At 37.9% G+C, this 18912-nt stretch overlaps 1 long non-coding RNA gene across 1 annotated transcript; it reads left to right on the top strand.

Annotated features, from left to right (window-relative positions):
• The first annotated feature begins 12053 nt into the window (after positions 1-12053).
• On the top strand, positions 12054-18651 carry LOC138888966 (uncharacterized). Its single transcript, XR_011406480.1, has 2 exons — positions 12054-12532; positions 18341-18651. It is a non-coding gene; the product is annotated as an uncharacterized lncRNA (long non-coding RNA).
• The last annotated feature ends 261 nt before the right edge of the window (positions 18652-18912 follow it).

Genomic DNA, 18912 nt, shown 5'->3' with positions numbered 1-18912 from the left:
TCTTCTCTTTTCCACAATTACTTCACAACTCAATTCTCAACTTGAGCCAACGCTCCACAATGTTCAATTACCAATAATACTTCCACAAGCCTTGTTCAACAATAGAATTCATCATATAAAGCATGAACAATACGAAACGGAGTCACATTAATCATAGTATAAGACTCACGGACATGCTAGACACCGAAATATAGATACTTGTCACCACGCCTATACGTCGTATTCAACAGTTAATACATAGCAAATAAGACACAACTCCTAATCCCTCAAGCTAAGGTTAGACCAACCATTTACCTCAATGCCATGAACACAATTCAAGCCTCAACTATCGCTTTACCTCTTATTTTCACCACCAATTCGCTTGTATCTAGCCACAATTTACTTAACGATATCAATAAATGCTAAATGAATCAATTCTAATGCATGAAAATAGGTTTTCTAAAGATTTTCCAAAAAAGTCAAAAATCGACCCCGGTCCCACATGGTCAAAACCCGAGGTTTGAACCAAAACCTGATTACTCATTCACCCATGAACTCAAGTATATAATTCGTTTCGAAATCGGACCTCAAATCGAGGTCCAAATCCCCAAAATTTGAAAATCCTAAGTTCTACCCAAAACACCCAATTTTCCCCATAAAAACCTTTGATTTTTAATTGAAATCATGTGAAAAGATGTTCGATTAAAGAAAATGAGTTAGAAACGTCTTACAATTGATTTGGAGAAGCACTTTTCTTTAGAAAATCGCCCAAGAGAGCTTAGGTTTTGAGAGAGTTTGAAAAATGAAGAAAATGCATCTAAGTCCAAATTAACTGGTCGCAGATGTCGCAATTGCGACCAAGGTTCGCAATTGAGAACCCCTTCAGGACCTGTTGTCTTCACAAACGCAAAGAATCTGTTGCATTTGCGACCATGGGAAAATCCTGTCACCTTCTTTATTGCAAAGGAAACATCGCATTTGCGATTGGGAGGGCTTTGCAATTCCCACCCAGTGTTCGCATTTGCGACACTGGGGTCGCATTTACCAAGCCTGTCCACTTCGCAATTGCGAAGCCAGATCTTGCAATTGCGAGATCAGAGGCCGGGGCAAAAATACCAGATACCAGCACTTGCTCCTAAGTCCAATTTCACTCCATGGCCTATCCAAAACTCACCCGAGCCCTCGGGGCTCCAAACCAAACATGCACGCAAGTCCAAAAACATCATACAGACTTGCTCGTGTGATCAAACCATCAAAGTAACATCAACAACTATGAATTAAACCTCAAATTCATGAAATCACTCAAGAACATCAAAATTACAATTTCTCAACTATAGGTCCGTATTATACCAAACCAACTCCGATCTTTACCAAATTTTACAGATTCAACTTAATAATTATTTCAAACGTATACTGGGATCCGGAACCAAGATATGGGCCCGATACCATCAAGAAAATACATCAATTCACTTCTAAAAATCTTTATATTTTTCCAGAAAATAATTTTCTTTAAAAATTCATTTCTCGGGCTTTTGACCTCAGAATTTGATTTCGGGTATACGTCCAAGTCCCAAATTTTACTACGGACCCTACGAGACCATCGGATCATGGATCCAGGTCCGTTTACCAAGAATATTGGCCAAAGTCAACTTTATTCAATTTTAAAAGCCAATTTCCTTATTTTACTTAGTTTTCACATAAAAGCTTTCTGGAAACGCGCCCAGACTGCGCATGCAAATCGAGGTGAGACAAAGAGAGGTTTTTAAGGCCTCAGAACACAGAAATTACTTGTGACACAAGGGATGACCACGCAGACTAACATATGATCTATATAAAATTTTATTAAAACTGAATAAACAGTTGTTTCATAATAAATACTATATCTAAACCAAACTCATGGTTAATAGTATATATACCCCAACAGAAACAGCAGACATCAACACATTCAAATGTGTACGTAATAATGTAGTTTTTTATATACTGATAGCGTAAAAATTCCTTATATTATCAATGTATATAAGTTAAATGTCGTGTATCTCGTTTATGTTGATGCGTGTGGATTTTTCAGGGGAGTTGCAAACCGTGGTGCATCTATTCGTGTGGGAAGAGACACGGAGAAGGAAGGGAAGGGATATTTCGAGGTTAGGAGGCCTGCTTCGAACATGGATCCATACGTCGTTACTTCCATGATTGCTGAGACCACAATCCTGTTCAAGCCTGAGTGTGTAGTCGTCTTTTGAGGATTTGATGAGTATTAATTCTCGGGTGGAAAATTTGGAGAAAGAATTGAATTTCGGAACAACCCTTTCCTTACATGTTCTTAGGGTATAGTTAGTTATCTTGTTATATTCTGTTGTTTTCCTGGTTTCCAATTTGTATTGTACTCAGCAAGGCTGAGTTCATTGCCTGTGATTTGCATATTTTATTATTAATAATAATATGGAAGGGTTTAACTTAGTCTGCTGCTCAAAGATGCATATTTTCTGTTTTCATCTGTTCTTGTTTATAAGGATTCCTTCACATGATCCTCCAAAATAGGTCATAGAGAAAATTCCTTAATCCAATTGTGCAAACAATGTATTGCTTGTTTTTAACAAAATAAGTTTTTGCTTTAGTCATAATAACCCCTAATTCTTTCTTCTTCTTTTTTTACAATGAATGGGAATTTTCTATCTTACCATACGCCATGGTAACTGATCAAGTGTGCTTCCTTTCTCCTATTCCTACTTTGAGAAAAGAAATGCTAAATGGCGAACATGCACGATTGAAAGAAGAGAAAAACTTAGCTCTTTATTTTTGGCACCGGCAAAATCTGCGCATAACGAACATATTATGCCTTCACATTGGATCAAAAACAGGATCAGAAGGATCAAATACCGCTAATTCATATAACAAATTAAAGGCCTTCCCAACATATGTTGCAACGTCTCGAATAGCATGATCTTACTTCGGCTTTCCCTAAATAAGTCATTAAATTTGGTTCCTAACTCCAGAATAAATATCTTCGAAAAACCTGAAGAGGAACACCTCCTAAGGATAAAAGATATAGGGCTGAAGAGAGAGAACCACAAAAAGATCTTTGGTGTATAATCCTACGTAATCTCGAATGTTATCACTTCCAGTATTAAACCAAATAATACCATGCAAGCAAAAGTTCCTAAATATTATGGAGATATAGAACAACATATACGTTATCATGCTTGCATGCATATCCATCATTTGAGTCTTCAACAATTTATTCTAATAATTATATATTTAATTTGTCCTAGCTATGGATGAATATGCAAGCACATATTTCATGCTTGATGATCCAGGGCCTCTGAACTTAGCTTTGTGTATTGGGCCCCTGAAGCCCGTGAATCGGGTTTCTCCAAGTTAGACTTAGAAAAATCACTAAAGTTTTAATAAATATTTAGTCCAAACCCATAATTGCAGTAGTGAAATGAGTTTAGCAATGAGAATAGAAAGATTGAGTTTAAATTTTTGAATCTAACACGGAAAGGCAAGTATAAGAAAGAGAACAGAAGACGGAGCTGACCTACTGTTAGCCCCTAATAATGAGACTTGACGACTGCTGGGCAGAATTCGTGTCAAGGGCTTGTACATTGCCCCTTGACATGGGTTTGTGGAAATGTTGGCAAGCAATGTGCACAGCTGGGTGTGTGTCTAAATTGGTGATGGACTTAGACAAGTCAGCTAGGCAAGGCACCTTGAGTGTTGGCAAGGCAGCCTTGGTTCCAGGGCATCGGCAAAGGCAATGAAGGCGCATGGCACTTGACAAAGGCATGCGTGGATCAATGGGACGATTAAGTTTATGGCAAGGCGTGGCTATGAACTATGGGCGAGGCATGGTCCAAAATAGTGCAAGGCAGAAGTCTAAGTATGGGCAAAAGCTGGAAGACAAGTGTGCAAAAGCATGTGACGGAAGAGGTGTGCAAGGCATGTGCTTTGAAAGTTAAAGACATGTGCAAAGCACATGTGCAGCTGACTCAAATACTGAAGACAAGTCCAATTTCGTAGGAAGAGTTTGAATTTGAATTCAAACAGATTGGTTATGCTTGTTTGTAGAAATGTCATGTGCATGGCACATTGTTTTAACTGCCCCAACTACCCCTTTGTAAAACTGGCATAGGCAGGCCCTTTTTGTATGTGTATTTCGTTTTGGGAAGAAGGCAAGTAGCATATTGTGAGCCTTTCCTAACGCGAGTCCTTTTTGTATTCTGCGAGAATAATAAAGGTTGGGTGATTTTACCCGTAATACTGTGTGTTGTTAAGATTGGCTAAGTCTGAATAAATCTAAGTGTCAGGCTGTGTGTGTGTGTGAAAAAGTAAGGCTGAGTGGCTGTGTGATTGGCTACTGCCGTGCAGTGTCAATAGTGTGAAAAATTGGCCCTGTAACAACTGGTATCAGAGCTTTGGTCGTGATTTGTGGCCATGGCTGGTGGATCAACGTCTGATTTGCGTGATCGAGTGCAAAGGCTACAGGCGCTGATCGGTGTTACTGATGATCCTTTAGACTTGGCAGATCTTATTACTGAGATTTACTGTTTAAAGGATGGCATGGACCAGTTTCGTGATGGTATCCAGCAAACCTACGAGGCTACGAATGTTCAAGTTGAAGATCTGAAGAAGGAGATCGAAAATTTGAACACTGAAATAACTGTTCTTTGAAGGGCGTTGGCTGCTCCAGGCCAAGGCAATGAAGAACGTTCAAAAGTTAAGATCCCTGACCCAAAAGCGTTTGGTGGAGCGCGCAGTGCTAAGGAATTGGAAAACTTTCTGTGGGATATGGAGCAATACTTTATTGCTGCCAAAGTTCCGGACGGAGAGAAAGTCACAATTACAAGCATGTACCTAACGGGAGATGCTAAATTGTGGTGGAGAACTCGCATGGCTGATGATGAAAGTACGGGCAGACCCAAGATAGATACATGGTTAAAACTCCGAAAGGAAATGAAAGACCAGTTCTTGCCTAGCAACGCATCTTGGCTTGCTAGGGATCGCTTGAAACGCTTGCGGCAAACAGGATCAATTCGTGACTATATTTAGGAATTTACTTCCTTAATGTTGGATATTCAGAATATGTCGGAGGATGATAAATTGCACAACTTTATTTCTGGAATGCAAGCATGGGCGCAGAATGAACTTAGGAGACAGAATGTGAAAGATCTCCCAAGTGCGATTGTTGCAGTAGATTCTTTGGTGGATTATCGCAGTACCCGCAGTCTTTCTGAAATTCCTTCTACTTCGAAACCTAAGAAAAGGGTGGAGAAGAAAGGGGAATGGAGGAAGGAAGTTCGAAAAGAAGTTGTGGAAAAGGGCAAGGCTATTGAAGGACCTGCTAGAAACAAAGGCATCGCAAACAAAAAGAGCGATGGGTGCTGAATGTGCGAAGGACCTCATCTTGCCAAAAACTGTCCGAATCGAGAAAGGGTCAATGCATTGCTTGCTAAAGAAAATAATCGGGATGGAGAAGGTCAAGAAGTTGCTGCTGCCTTAGTAAATCCTTTGCAATTGTTGAATGTTATCTCGTTGGTGAATGCCACAAGCAACGAGACTAATCCTCATTCCTTGCTGATTCACATCGAAATGAGAATTGGCTACAAAAGTGTGATAGCTATTGTAGATACTGGCGCTACTCACACCTTTGGTTCAGCTAATTTGGTGCATAAGTACAGATTGAAGGTGACTAAATGCCCCTCTTACATGAAGACTGTGAATGCCAAAGCACAAGCCATTGTGGGTATGGCTTACGATGTTCCTATGTCTGTTGGGAACTGGAAAGGGAAAGTTAATCTGATGGTAATTCATCTCGAAGAATTTGAGATGATCCTCGGGATTGACTTTATGCGAAAACATTGCTTTATTCCAATGCCTCACTTGGACGGGGTGATGATCATGAATGAAATGTCTCCTGGTTTTGTGAAGGTTGTTCATCCTTATGGAAGAGAAGAAACTCAACGGAAGGCTTCATTAATTTCTGCCATGATGGTCAAAAAAGGGTTGAAAAGGGGAGATGATACTTTCCTTGCTGCTATGGTTGAGGTGAAGCCAGATATGAAGGTTGAAATGTCGGACTGCGTTGCTCAAATTTTGAGTGACTTTGCTGATATGATGCCATCGGAGTTGCCTAAAAATCTGCCACCACGGAGAAATATTGATCACAAGATGGAGCTGATGTCGGGTTCGATGCCTCCTACTCAACCTCCTTATCGTATGGCGCCAAAAGAGCTAGCTGAATTGCGGAAACAATTGAACGAGTTACCTGATGCGGGACTGATTCAGCCATCAAAAGCTCCATTTGGTGCACCTGTTTTATTTCAAAAGAAACAGGATGGGACGCTTAGGATGTGTGTTGATTATTGGGCATTGAACAAGGTGACTGTGAAGAACAAATATCCGGTTCCATTGGTGCAAGACTTAATGGACAGATTGAGCAAGGCTTGTTGGTTCACAAAGCTTGATTTACGGTCTGGTTATTGGTAGGTACGGATAGCTGAAGGTGATGAGTCTAAAACTACTTGTGTTACGAGGTATGGCTCATATGAATTCCTTGTTATGCCGTTCGGATTGACAAATGCCCCTGCTACATTTTGCAACCTGATGAATGATGTGCTATATGAATACTTAGATGACTTTGTCGTAGTCTATTTAGACGACATTGTTATCTATAGTCGGACATTGGATGAACACATGTTTCACTTGATAAAGGTATTGTCTCGTTTGAGGGAGTACAAACTTTATGTGAAGATGGAAAAATGTGAATTTGCAAAACAGGAGATCAAATTTCTTGGGCACTTGGACAGCAAAAATCAAGTGCGAATGGACCCGAACAAGGTGCAGGTCATTGTGGAGTGGCAAGCACCTAATTCTGTGAAAGAATTGAGATCTTTCCTCGGGTTGGCTAACTATTACAGGAAATTCATTGCTGGTTACTCAAAGAAAGCTGCTCCTTTGACGGATTTGTTGAAGAAGAATGTTAGGTGGGATTGGTCAGAAAAATGCAATGTTGCGTTTGATGTGTTGAAAGAAGCCATTGCCTCAGAACCTATCTTGCGGCTTGCTGATTTTGAGTTACCCTTTGAAGTTCATATTGATGCATCCGACAAGGCTTTCGGAGGCGTGTTGGTTCAAGAAGGTCATCCTGTGGCCTTTGAAAGCAGAAAATTGAATGAAGCGGAGCAGAGATATTCGACTCATGAAAAGGAGATGGTTGTTGTTGTTCATTGCTTGCAAATCTGGCGTGTTTACTTGCTAGGAACAAAATTTGTCGTGAGGACGGACAATGTGGCTAATACCTTTTTCAAAACATAGAAAAAGTTGAGTCCAAAACAAGCACGTTGGCAGGAATTTCTAGCAGAATATGATTTTGTGTGGGAGCATAAGCCAGGAAAGCACAACCAAGTTGCGGATGCATTAAGTCGAAAGGAAGTCTTTGCTGCTGTTTATTCCATTACACGACTTGAGTTTGATTTTCTTGATAAGATCAAGTCAGTTGCTGTGAATGATCCATTGTACATAAAAATAATGAATCATGTGAAAGAAGGTACTGTGAGGAGGTACTGGATCGAGGACGATCTTCTCCATTTCAAAGGGGGGAGAATCGTTGTACCACTTGGTAATGGACTGCGTCATGAATTACTACAGGATACGCATGATACGCTTTGGGCTGGTCATCCAGGCATTGAGAGGATGATGGCGCTGTTGTCGCGATATTATTTCTGGCCAAAGATGGAACAAGATGTAGAAGCTTATGTGAAAAGTTGTCTTATATGTCAACTTGATAAAACCGAACGAAAGAAAGAGGCAGGTTTGTTGCAACCTCTGCCGATTCCTGAAGAAACATGGCAATCTGTTTCAATGGATTTTATCAGTGGATTCTCTAAAGTCAATGGGTTGGATTCGGTTATGGTAGTAGTTGACAGATTCTCCAAATATGCTGTTTTTATTGCTGCTCCAACGGAATGTCCCTCTAAAGTCGCTGCAGAATTATTCTTCAAAAATGTGGTGAAGCATTTTGGGATGCCAGAGGATGTTGTTAGTGATAGGGATTCACGGTTCACAGGCAAATTCTGGACTTACTTGTTCAATTTGCTGGGCACAAACTTGAAGTTTTCAACGGCGAACCATCCCCAAATTGATGGCCAAACCGAAAGAATCAACCACCTGCTAGAAGAATACTTGAGGCATTTTGTGACTGCGAGTCAATGGAATTGGACTGATTTGTTAGACTGTGCACAATTCTCTTACAATTTGCACAAGTCTTCAGCTACAGAGAAGAGTCCATTTGAGATCGTTTTGGGAAAGCAGCCAAGGCTACCAATGAAGATGGTGTAACAGAAGACTAGTGGGAAATGTCCAGCTGCATACCATTATGGGTTTGATAGGCAGACTATGATGGATGAAGCAGCAGACTGTTTGAAAGTGGCTCAGAAACGCATGAAAAAATATGCTGATCAGAACAGGCGTCCATTGGAGTTCAAAGTGGGCGACAAAGTGTTGTTGAAGCTTACTCCTCAAATCTGGAAGAAGATTGATAGCAGGGTAAGGCATAGAGCATTGGTTTCAAGATATGATGGTCCGTTTGAAGTTGTTGAAAAGGTGGGTGAAGTTGCTTACCGTTTGAAGCTGCCGGAAAGAATGAAAATACACCCAACTTTCCATGTGAGTTATTTGAGGCCTTATGTGGAAGATCCTGAAGATCCGGATAGGCATAAAATCAAGAAAGCTCCTCCTGAAGTGCGCAATCAGATTGAGGATGAGATTGAAAAGATTCTAGACCACCGAGTACTTGGGATGCACAAAAAGAATAGGCGGACAGAATTTTTAATTCAATGGAAAGGCAAGCCCGAGGCTGATGCAACTTGGGAGAAGGGTAATTCATTATGGCAATTCCAAGATCAAATTGAGGACTATTTGAAATCAACCTCGACGAGGGCGTCAAGTTCAACAAGTGGGGGTGGTTTGTTAGCCCCTAATAATGAGACTTGACGACTGCTGGGCAGAATTCGTGTCAAGGGCTTGTACATTGCCCCTTGACATGGGTTTGCGGAAATGTTGGCAAGCAATGTGCAAAGCTGGGTGTGTGTCTAAGTTGGTGATAGACTTAGACAAGTCATCTAGGCAAGGCACCTTGAGTGTTGGCAAGGCAGCCTTGGTTCGTGGGCATCGGCAAAGGCAACGAAGGCGCATGGCACTTGATAAAGGCATGCATGGATCGGTGGGACGATTAAGTTTATGGCAAGGCATGGCTATGAACTATGGGCGAGGCATGGTCCAAAATAGTGCAAGGCAGAAGTCTAAGTATGGGCAAAAGCTGGAAGACAAGTGTGCAAAAGCATGTGACGGAAGAGGTGTGCAAGGCATGTGCTTTGAAAGTTAAAGACACGTGCAAAGCACATGTGCAGCTGACTCAAATACTGAAGACAAGTCCAATTTCGTGGGAAGTGTTTGAATTTGAATTCAAACAGATTGGTTATGCTTGTTTGTAGGAATGTCATGTGCATGGCACATTGTTTTAACTGCCCCAACTGCCCCTTTGTAAAACTGGCATAGGCAGGCCCTTTTTGTATGTGTATTTCGTTTTGGGAAGAAGGCAAGTAGCATATTGTGTGCCTTTCCTAACGTGAGTCCTTTTTGTATTCTGCGAGAATAATAAAGGTTGGGTGATTTTACCCGTAATACTGTGTGTTGTTAAGATTGGGTAAGTCTGAATAAATCTAAGTGTCAGGCTGTGTGTGTGTGCGAAAAAGTAAGGCTGAGTGGCTGTGTGATGGGCTACTGCCGTGCAGTGTCAATAGTGTGAAAAATTGGCCATGTAACACCTACCATAGAATAATAGAAAGATAGAGAACAATTTTAGCATACAACCTGCCATAGAATAGCTATATTACATATTTTTTTTCATTCGCGCTTTTCGCGCCGAGGTTCGTCACCCGGCATGCACGCGAGTGCGAGCGTGCGTGTCGGGGATAGGAGGGAGCCGCGCGGATGAAGGCCGAAGCACCACGGCCACGCCGTTCCCTAGTGTTTAAACTTTAAACAAGTTCGCGGGTCGTTCTGCTTTGCAGGTTTCGACAATGATCCTTCCGCAGGTTCACCTACAGAAACCTTGTTACGACTTCTCCTTCCTCTAAATGATGAGGTTCAATGGACTTCTCGTGACGTCGCGGGCAGTGAACCGCCTACGTCGCCGCTATCCGAAAATTTCAATGGATCATTCAATCGGTAGGAGCAACGGGCAGTGTGTACAAAGGGCAGGGACGTAGTCAACGCGATCTGATAACTCGCGCTTACTAGGAATTCCTCGTTGAAGACCAACAATTGCAATGATCTATCCCCATCACGATGAAATTTCAAAGATTACACGGGCCTGTCGGTCAAGGCTATAAACTCATTGAATACATCAGTGTAGCGTGCGTGCGGCCCAAAACATCTAAGGGCATCACAGACCTGTTATTGCCTCAAACTTCCGCGGCCTAAAATACCGTAGTCCCTCTAAGAAGCTGGCCGCGAAGGGATACCTCCGCATAGCTAGTTAGCAGACTGAGGTCTCGTTCGTTAACGGAATTAACCAGACAAATCGCTCCACCAACTGAGAACGGCCATGCACCATCACCCATAAAATCAAGAAAGAGCTCTCAGTCTGTCAATCCTTACTATGTTTGGACCTGGTAAGTTTTCCCGTGTTGAGTCAAATTAAGCCGCAGGCTCTATTTCTGGTAGTGCCCTTCCGTCAATTCCTTTAAGTTTCAGAAATAAAAGGAGAACGCAAAACAATAAAATTTTATGAATTGTTAGAGATAATAGTTCTATTGATTAATAATTACTGAGTAATGATCGGAACAGTATGTATTCTCTAATTATTCATTCTTTTCTTTCGGTGTCATTTTTATCGATTTTATTGTAGGGTTACGACTAATGACTTTTATTATATTATCTTTTTGTTTGTTTAATAATGGTAAATGACTTCATTACACCCACTACTAGTGTTCGCTGCACAAAAGTTAAAGACTAAACAACAAGCCGCCGACCACAGTCACACCAAATTGTTTGGTTATTAATGTGCGGGATCCGAGGAACAGCCGGACCACGAGGATCTATTGTACGCAGTCTCACCTTACATTTCTGCAAAACTATTGTACGCAGTCTCACCTTATATTTCTGCAAAAAACTGTTTTCACTGTTCGAACCCGTGACCTGCTGGTCAAATGATAGCAACTTTTACCAATTACGCCAAGACACCCTTCTGTTTGGTTATTTATATGATAGTATTATTTGTTAGTAACAAATACCACATTCTTCAAAGGAATCCAACAAACAAATAGGCAAATAAGACAACATACTGTACCAAGTATTTGAGCGTCTTTTACATTATTAAAAAGAACACTTACACTTCTATCTTAATCAATTAACCGATACTGATATGGAATCTACGCAATAATAATATTCCCTCCTTTTTAATTTATGTGAATCTATATAATTGGTCACGGAATTTAAAAACAGAAATGAAGATTTTTTAAATTTGTAGACCTACATAAGCCATAACATGTTTGTGGCTATAATTCTTTTGAAACTTGTGGCCAATGGCAGAACTAGAATTTTTACCAAGGGGTGTCAAAATATTAAAGAAAAAAAAGAGTAAATATACACAAAATTAAGGAGGTTTAACACATATATATAAATAATTTTTTTAACGTATTTACACAGTATAATTTTTCGGTGAAGGGGTGTCAGTCACCCCTTGGATGTATGTAGCTCTACCACTACTTGTGGTGTTAAACATACAAGAGTATTTGTATGGCTATAAAAACTTCTTACCGGTAGAATTGGAAGTTAAATTAATTTATTTACAAATTTACAAAGGGAACATTTTTTTGAAACAGACCAAAGAGAAAATATGTTCGCATAAACTGAAACGGATGGGGTAATAATTAAGTAATAACAATAGTGTACACTAAAACAATTATATTAAAGCTTATTAAATCTTTCCTCATCTTTTTAATTTACAAAATCCATCATGCTAAAAGCAACCATTTTCCTTATATAAGCCAAGGCGTCGAACTTAATCCCACATTTCCAAAACAAAAATCCAGTTTTTGCTTTCTATCAAGAAATGCAGTCTTCACCAAATGTTGTTGTTCCAATTCATTTAAGTCCAAGCAAGAGTGAGATTCTTGATAAATATGAGATTGAAAGAATCTCAAAGGAACTAAATCATTATATAAAAATTACTAGTGCAAGTGAGAAATTGAAGGGTGGTGATAAGAAAAGGATAATCAAAAAATCATCAAAATTAGGGTGGTTTAGACATAGCATTAGGATGTGCAGCTCAAGACAAGACATTGTGGTGGAGTGTGGTAAAGTTCTCGGCAATCCATGGCTGCCGGAGAAACATGCACCGGCCGGCGGCGGCGGTGGTGACGTTCCCTTCCCGCTGACCGAGGCAGCACAGCCTCGTGCCTAGAAGGGGCGAAGCTACACTTTGGCAAATTAAAGGGTGGTCAATCAGAAAATTACACTACGTATATAGGTAAAATATCATATTTTAAAGGTACATAACATATATCGAACACCCTTTGTCGGATTTTTTTTACTTCTTTCAAGTTTGATCACCCTTGAAAAAATTTCTTGTTTCATTGATGCCTAGTGGGTAATTGCATCGGTTAATCGATGACAATCAACAATACTTGCAGTTGAGCATCCACTGCCTTCGAGTTCAGATTTTATATATATATATATATATATATATATATATATATATATATATATATATATATATATATATCACTTCATTATAGTTTCATGCGACGATATTGGACCGAATACAAAATTTAAGAATTACAAAAAATACTTTTGGTATTTGTGCTTTTGAACACGTCATAGACATTTGTGGCGGGAAAAGTTCTAGGTTAAATTATTTTAAATATATAGAAAGATGATATTCATTTTAAGAATGTAATAGTAAAAAAAAGTGCCCCACAAAATAGAATAGATAGAGTATATATATTGAATCTAAAATCACTTTGGACAATATTATAATAAGTTTGTTATGAAATGCTTTAAGACAGCATGCTAAAATGTCCCGTATGTTAAGCAATGGCTGAGCCAAGATTTTAACTAAGGTGATTCAATATATAAAGAAGTAAATACACGAAAAAGTTAAGGAAATTCGATATACATAAACAAAATAATCTATTTACACTGTAATTTTTCGACGATGGGGTGATGATTGACTTCCCTTAAACAAGGGTAGTGCCACCACAAAATAATCTATCTACACATATATATATATATATATATATATATATATATATATATATATATATATATATTCTGAATCTCTTCGACTTTTTTATGTATTTATCTCTTTATATATCGACTTCCATTAATGAAAATCATGGCTCTGCCGGTTGGACCTCCGAACCTACATAAGCAGAAGTCAACTTGTTGATGAAAGAACCAAGTCCAGAGCAGAGTTTGCCAAATAGTAGCAGTTTTAATAAGATTCTATTATAAAAATATATTAGACCTTGTTTTCTTGCTCAATTTTGAATTGAAAAGGGTACTTGGATTTATTACTTAAAATATAAAAAACAATAAAAAACGACTGAGAAGTTTGTTCTATAAAACCTTATTTAATAATCTGAGACAGTCAAGTTATGCAACAAAGATGGTGTTTATTCTACCTTTTAATGATGTAATACTAATTCTTATGTGACAAATGCTGTAGAAAAGATAAAAGAAAGAACAAATTTTAAGTATATTATGTTAGAAATTCTACAAAAAGAGAATGGGTCAAATTATGGACCAGGTCACAGCAAAAAAGCCTTTTAAAACTGGATCAATATTATGGGTCAATTTTGACTTGGAAAGTCATGACTCGCGAAGGAGCTTTGATTTTCAAAGTCTTTACTTGATTGAGTCCAAACTTTTTCGTAAAAATAGCACGGGCTAGCCAGTTTTTGAACTGGTCATTCAAAAATAGCCAGCATTTACAAAGTCACTGAAAAATAGCCATTATTTGTTGCAACACGGAAAGTTCCAGCACAATATACTGGAGATCGGTGCACCTGTGTATGAACTTCCAGCATATTATACTGGAACTCCAACACGCAGAAAGTTTCAGTATATTATGCTGGACTGGTATATTATACTGGAGTTCCAGTATATTATACTAGAGTATTTTTCCGGATTTTGAATAGTATTTTCGTTAGATTTATCTTTACATGAAAAATGGCTAAATTTCGATTACTTTCGAAATGGTGGCTATTTTTGAATGACCACATGTAAATCTGGTTATTTTTTGAATTGCTCCCAACTTTTTCCTTTGGACCTTATATAAGCACAAGTTAAGCCCATATCCAATTTAAGTCTGGACGGCAGTTTTTGGGATAATGGCACTGTATAGCCGCTCTAAAAAAATATTCAAAAAATATTTTTTTTGTATATATATCATTCTATATGTTATATACAAAAAAATATACAAATTTTATATACTTTTTTGGCTACTGAATGTAAATAGTTTTTGGCGTGAGCTAAAAGTGAAAAAAGCTCGCAGTTTTTTCAACTATTAAATTAGCAGTAGACTTTTCATCATATACAACAAATACCCAGTATACTTTTATAGTGTGGGATCTGTGGAGGGTAATATATACGCGAACCTTACCTTTATCTTACCTTGTAGAGGTAGAGAGGTTGTTTCTGATAGACACTTGGCTCAAGTAGACTTTTTCATCATATATATATATATATATATATATATATATATATATATATATATCAAGTTATTAGCTTTTTCATATTATATCGCTAAAAATTGTGAGGGGTGGTAAGTATTCTTCTATCTTTAATCAGAGGTCTCGAGTCAGGTATGAGGTCTATTTTGGTAGGAATGCTTACCTCTCCCAAAGTGAAATTTTTAGGCGCAAATTCAAATTTGTCGGGCACCAAATACGATTAACATCGGATGGAGAACCAAAACACAAAAACAAAAAACTTTTCCATATCATAAATTGTCAGTCTGTGTCCATTGGCATATCTTTTGAGACAGACAACAAAACTAGAACATTAGATAGTGGTGGCGTCAATTTAATGCTTAATTATATGATAAAAATAGATTTTACGAAATATTCCTCTTATTTCCTCCCTTTTATGTGGCGGAGTAGGCGAAGAAGCAAAAAAAGAAGCGGAAGAAGAAATTAAGTAATTAAAGAAATAAATGAAATAAAAATAACAAAAATAATGTGCTAAATGATGCAATGGAGATTAAAGTAAAAAACATTAATTTGGCTCGTAACATGAATAATTTTATAAAGCGAATTAAGAAACTTTCTTTTTTCATAGGTAGAAAATTATCGTAGGTAGCAAAAGTTTATTTATGGTCCAATTTCTATAGGATAGTAATCATGAATGAAAATAAACAAGAATTGACTTCAAGAACAAACAAATGACAATTAAATTAGTAATGCTTGTTGTTATTAATTTAATGTTGTAGTTGACGGTTAATTTACATTATTTATATTTAGATGATTCGTCATAAATTCCCCTGATACTTTATTTGAATTTGAGATGAGTAACATAATATTCCGCCTTGAGATGAGTAACACATAATATACCACTTTAGCCTATAAAATGTTTTGAATTTTCATATATAGTTAAATTTCAACTCGTCAAAAATAATTGAGTGGATAAAGTTTTCCTTATAAGTATCTTTCACCAGGCCAGAGGACTTATAAGGGAATTGAAAATTGCCGTTCAAAGGCGGATTATTTGAAGATGACTGAGTGTTACATTTTTTTTAATGTACACTCTGTATTGATTATAGAGTTTATTAGAAACGTATATTATATTCAGTTCAGATTGGTCGCGTTCGAGTTTATTCAGGTGATTAACGTAATAAGTTTTTTATTTGTAAGTATGAAAATTACTTCTCTTATATCAAGAAACAAACTGAATTAACATTTTAATCAAGGAATCACACCCGTAGAATTAGATAAAATTATAAGTCCCCAAAAATCAAGAAGATAAATCTCATATTTTCTCCATGCAATGCTTACGAGATTTTTATCACACTTTAAAATTAAGGAGATTTAAACTGAATTAAACAATCATAGAAAATCACAAAAAATTATAATTAATAAACAAAAAAAATTATAATAGTTAAACTTGATCTCAATCCAAAATTCTCAGCCAGTCTTTACTCGTTCATATCGATTAATTATTATATTTCTTAAAGATTATTAATATCGTTATCAACATAACATAATAAATTTTAAGTTGATGGGGCAGACAGCTTACTATCCACTTTAAGAAATATATCTCTTTTTCACTTTTCATGTGAACTTTGTTCCCGCACAATCCAACAATATATATATATATATATATATATACTCCTAGTGTTTGGTATCTGCATTGAAGTTTAATTATATATGAATTCGTGTTGCAAATTTTCACATAAGGGGTTAATCACTTCCTAACAAAGATGGTTCTATACCCAGGGCTCGAACCTTAGACCTTTGGTTAAAAATAATAATTTGCGGTAGATATCCTATGGTTGTATTAGAGAAGTGTAAAAACATTGATGCATATATCAAAAACTAGGAAAAATACCAATCTAGAGGAAATGGTAGATGTATGGATACATGATGAGCATGATGTGACCGCGAGATGAGTTCATATAATTTGAATGTGACGAGAAGGTATGGCTGAAGGTTTCACCTATTTGAGACTCCAGGTATGTTTTTAGACTTGTTCGAGGACGAACGTTTGTTTAGGAAGGGGAGGATGTAACGACCCGATCATTCGTTTTGAGAGTTATAGCCTCATTTCCCCTATCTATGCTTATTTATGTGTTGTTCAGCTGTGTTGAGTTGTATCGAGTTGGTAGGTTTGGGTTCAGAGTAATTTTGGAGTAAAATGAACACTTAGTCTCTTAGTTAGAAAACTAAGTTAGAAAAGTCAACTGGAAGTTGACTTATGACTAAACAAATTCGGATTTGGATTTTTATAATTCGATTAGCTTCTTTGGGTGATTTTAGACTTAGGAGTGTGTCCGGAATATAATTTATAGGTCCGTGGTAGAATTATGCTTGAATTGGCGAAAATTGGAAGTTTAGAAGTTCTTAGGCTTAAATTCGAGGTTGATTTGGTATTTTGGTATTGTTTTGGGTGTTTCGAAGGTTCGACTAAGTTGGGGTAGTGATATATGACCTGTTAGAATTATTGGTTGAGGTCCCGAGGTTTATTATTCTGGCATTTTTTACTGGTTTCAAGACGTGGGCCCTAGGGCCGGGTTTTGGTCGGTTTCGGATTTTTGGCCTATTTTTGTAGTTTTTATTCTGGAATTTGATTCTCTAGCCATGTTGATAATATTATTCTGATTATGTTTAAATTCGGAGCCTTTGGAGACCGAATCGAGGGACGAGGACATCCCGAAGTAGGATTTTACACTGTTGAGGTAAGTAACAGTTTTAACTCTGGCTTTGAGGATATAAACCCGGAAAAATTGATATTATGTGATTGTTTGGTGGTGATACCCACGCTAGGTGACGGGCGGGTGGGTGTGCATCGCGAGAGATTGAGACTTGGTCCGTCCCGTGAGGTTGTGAAGCCTAATGGCTATTATCTGTAGTTATGTGTTTACTTATTGTTGAACTTGTTTGCCTTCATGTTAGAGATCATGTTTAGGCTTTATTCATACTCACATTATTTGTACTCAGTCATAGAAATTAATGTACATGTTTACCTAAGTCTCTATTATTTGCTAATATGATGTGATACTTGATGTGAGATGTGTTCCCTTATTTGTTGATGATGGTGAGGCTAGTAAAGTACATGATTTTGTAAGGACGAGGGCCTGGTTGTGAGTATATTAATACCATAGCGCGTAAGTTGTCCGTACAGCACTTGAGTTGACCGTGCGGGTCTAGGTATTGATACCATAGCACGTGAGTTATCCGTGTAGCATGTGAGTTGACCGTGCGGATCCAGGTATTGATATGATGGAACGTGAGTTGTCCGTGCTTAGCGACTGGGCTTTGGGAGCCCCTCTGGAGTCTGTACACACCCCTAGTGAGCGCAGACTGTTGAGTGTTGAGTGTTGAGTGCGAGTGCTGAGTGATGGAGTGACAATGCTGTGAGGTTGCATTTACTTTTGCTATTGCTGCATTTATCTGTTAATTTTCTTTGTGGCATTTACTGAGTTATGGAATTTACCTGTTTATTCCTGTTATTTTTAAAATTGTGAAAAATAAATAATTGGACTGTTTTGCTTAGCTCGTCACTATTGCTCAGTTCCTTAGTTATTTCTGTTACTACTGAGTCGGTTGTACTCATACTATACCCTGTACTTTATGTGCAGATCCAGGTTAGTTAGAGCGCGGTGATCGTAGATTTCGGGCCATCTATCTGTGGAGATTGCAAGGTAGATGCCAGCGTCCGCAGGACCTTGTTACTCCTCTTGTCATTCTTTCTTTTGGACAGTTAGATAATTTATTTATCTCAATTTATAGTTTTAGACTTTCATGACTTAGTGACACCCCGATGTTTGGGGCTAGCTTCCATATTTTAATATTAATTAGATTTAGAATTGATTTAGTTTATGAGAAATTTAAATATTGGTATTGTTTTATTAAATCCTTAATAATTAATTAGCAATAATATTGTGGGAAATAGGCTTGACTTGTAACACGATAGGCGTCATCACGACCATGGTTAGATTTTGGGTCGTGACAAGTTGGTATCAGAGCCTAGGTTACATAGGTCTCACGAGTCATGAGCGGGTTTAGTAGAGTCTTGCGGATCGGTACGGAGGCGTCTGTACTTATCTTCGAGAGGCTGCAGAACCTTTAGAAAAATTTCACATTCTTGAATTCTTATCATGCGGTATTGATTCAGCTTGAAGTGTAACTCTTTAAATTCTTTCCACGCATT

The sequence above is a fragment of the Nicotiana sylvestris genome, chromosome 4 (assembly GCF_000393655.2).
Source record: "Nicotiana sylvestris chromosome 4, ASM39365v2, whole genome shotgun sequence".
Classification (NCBI taxonomy): Eukaryota; Viridiplantae; Streptophyta; class Magnoliopsida; order Solanales; family Solanaceae; genus Nicotiana; species Nicotiana sylvestris.
The sequence above is the reverse complement of the archived record's forward strand: the minus strand, read 5'-3'. Positions and strand labels throughout refer to the sequence as shown.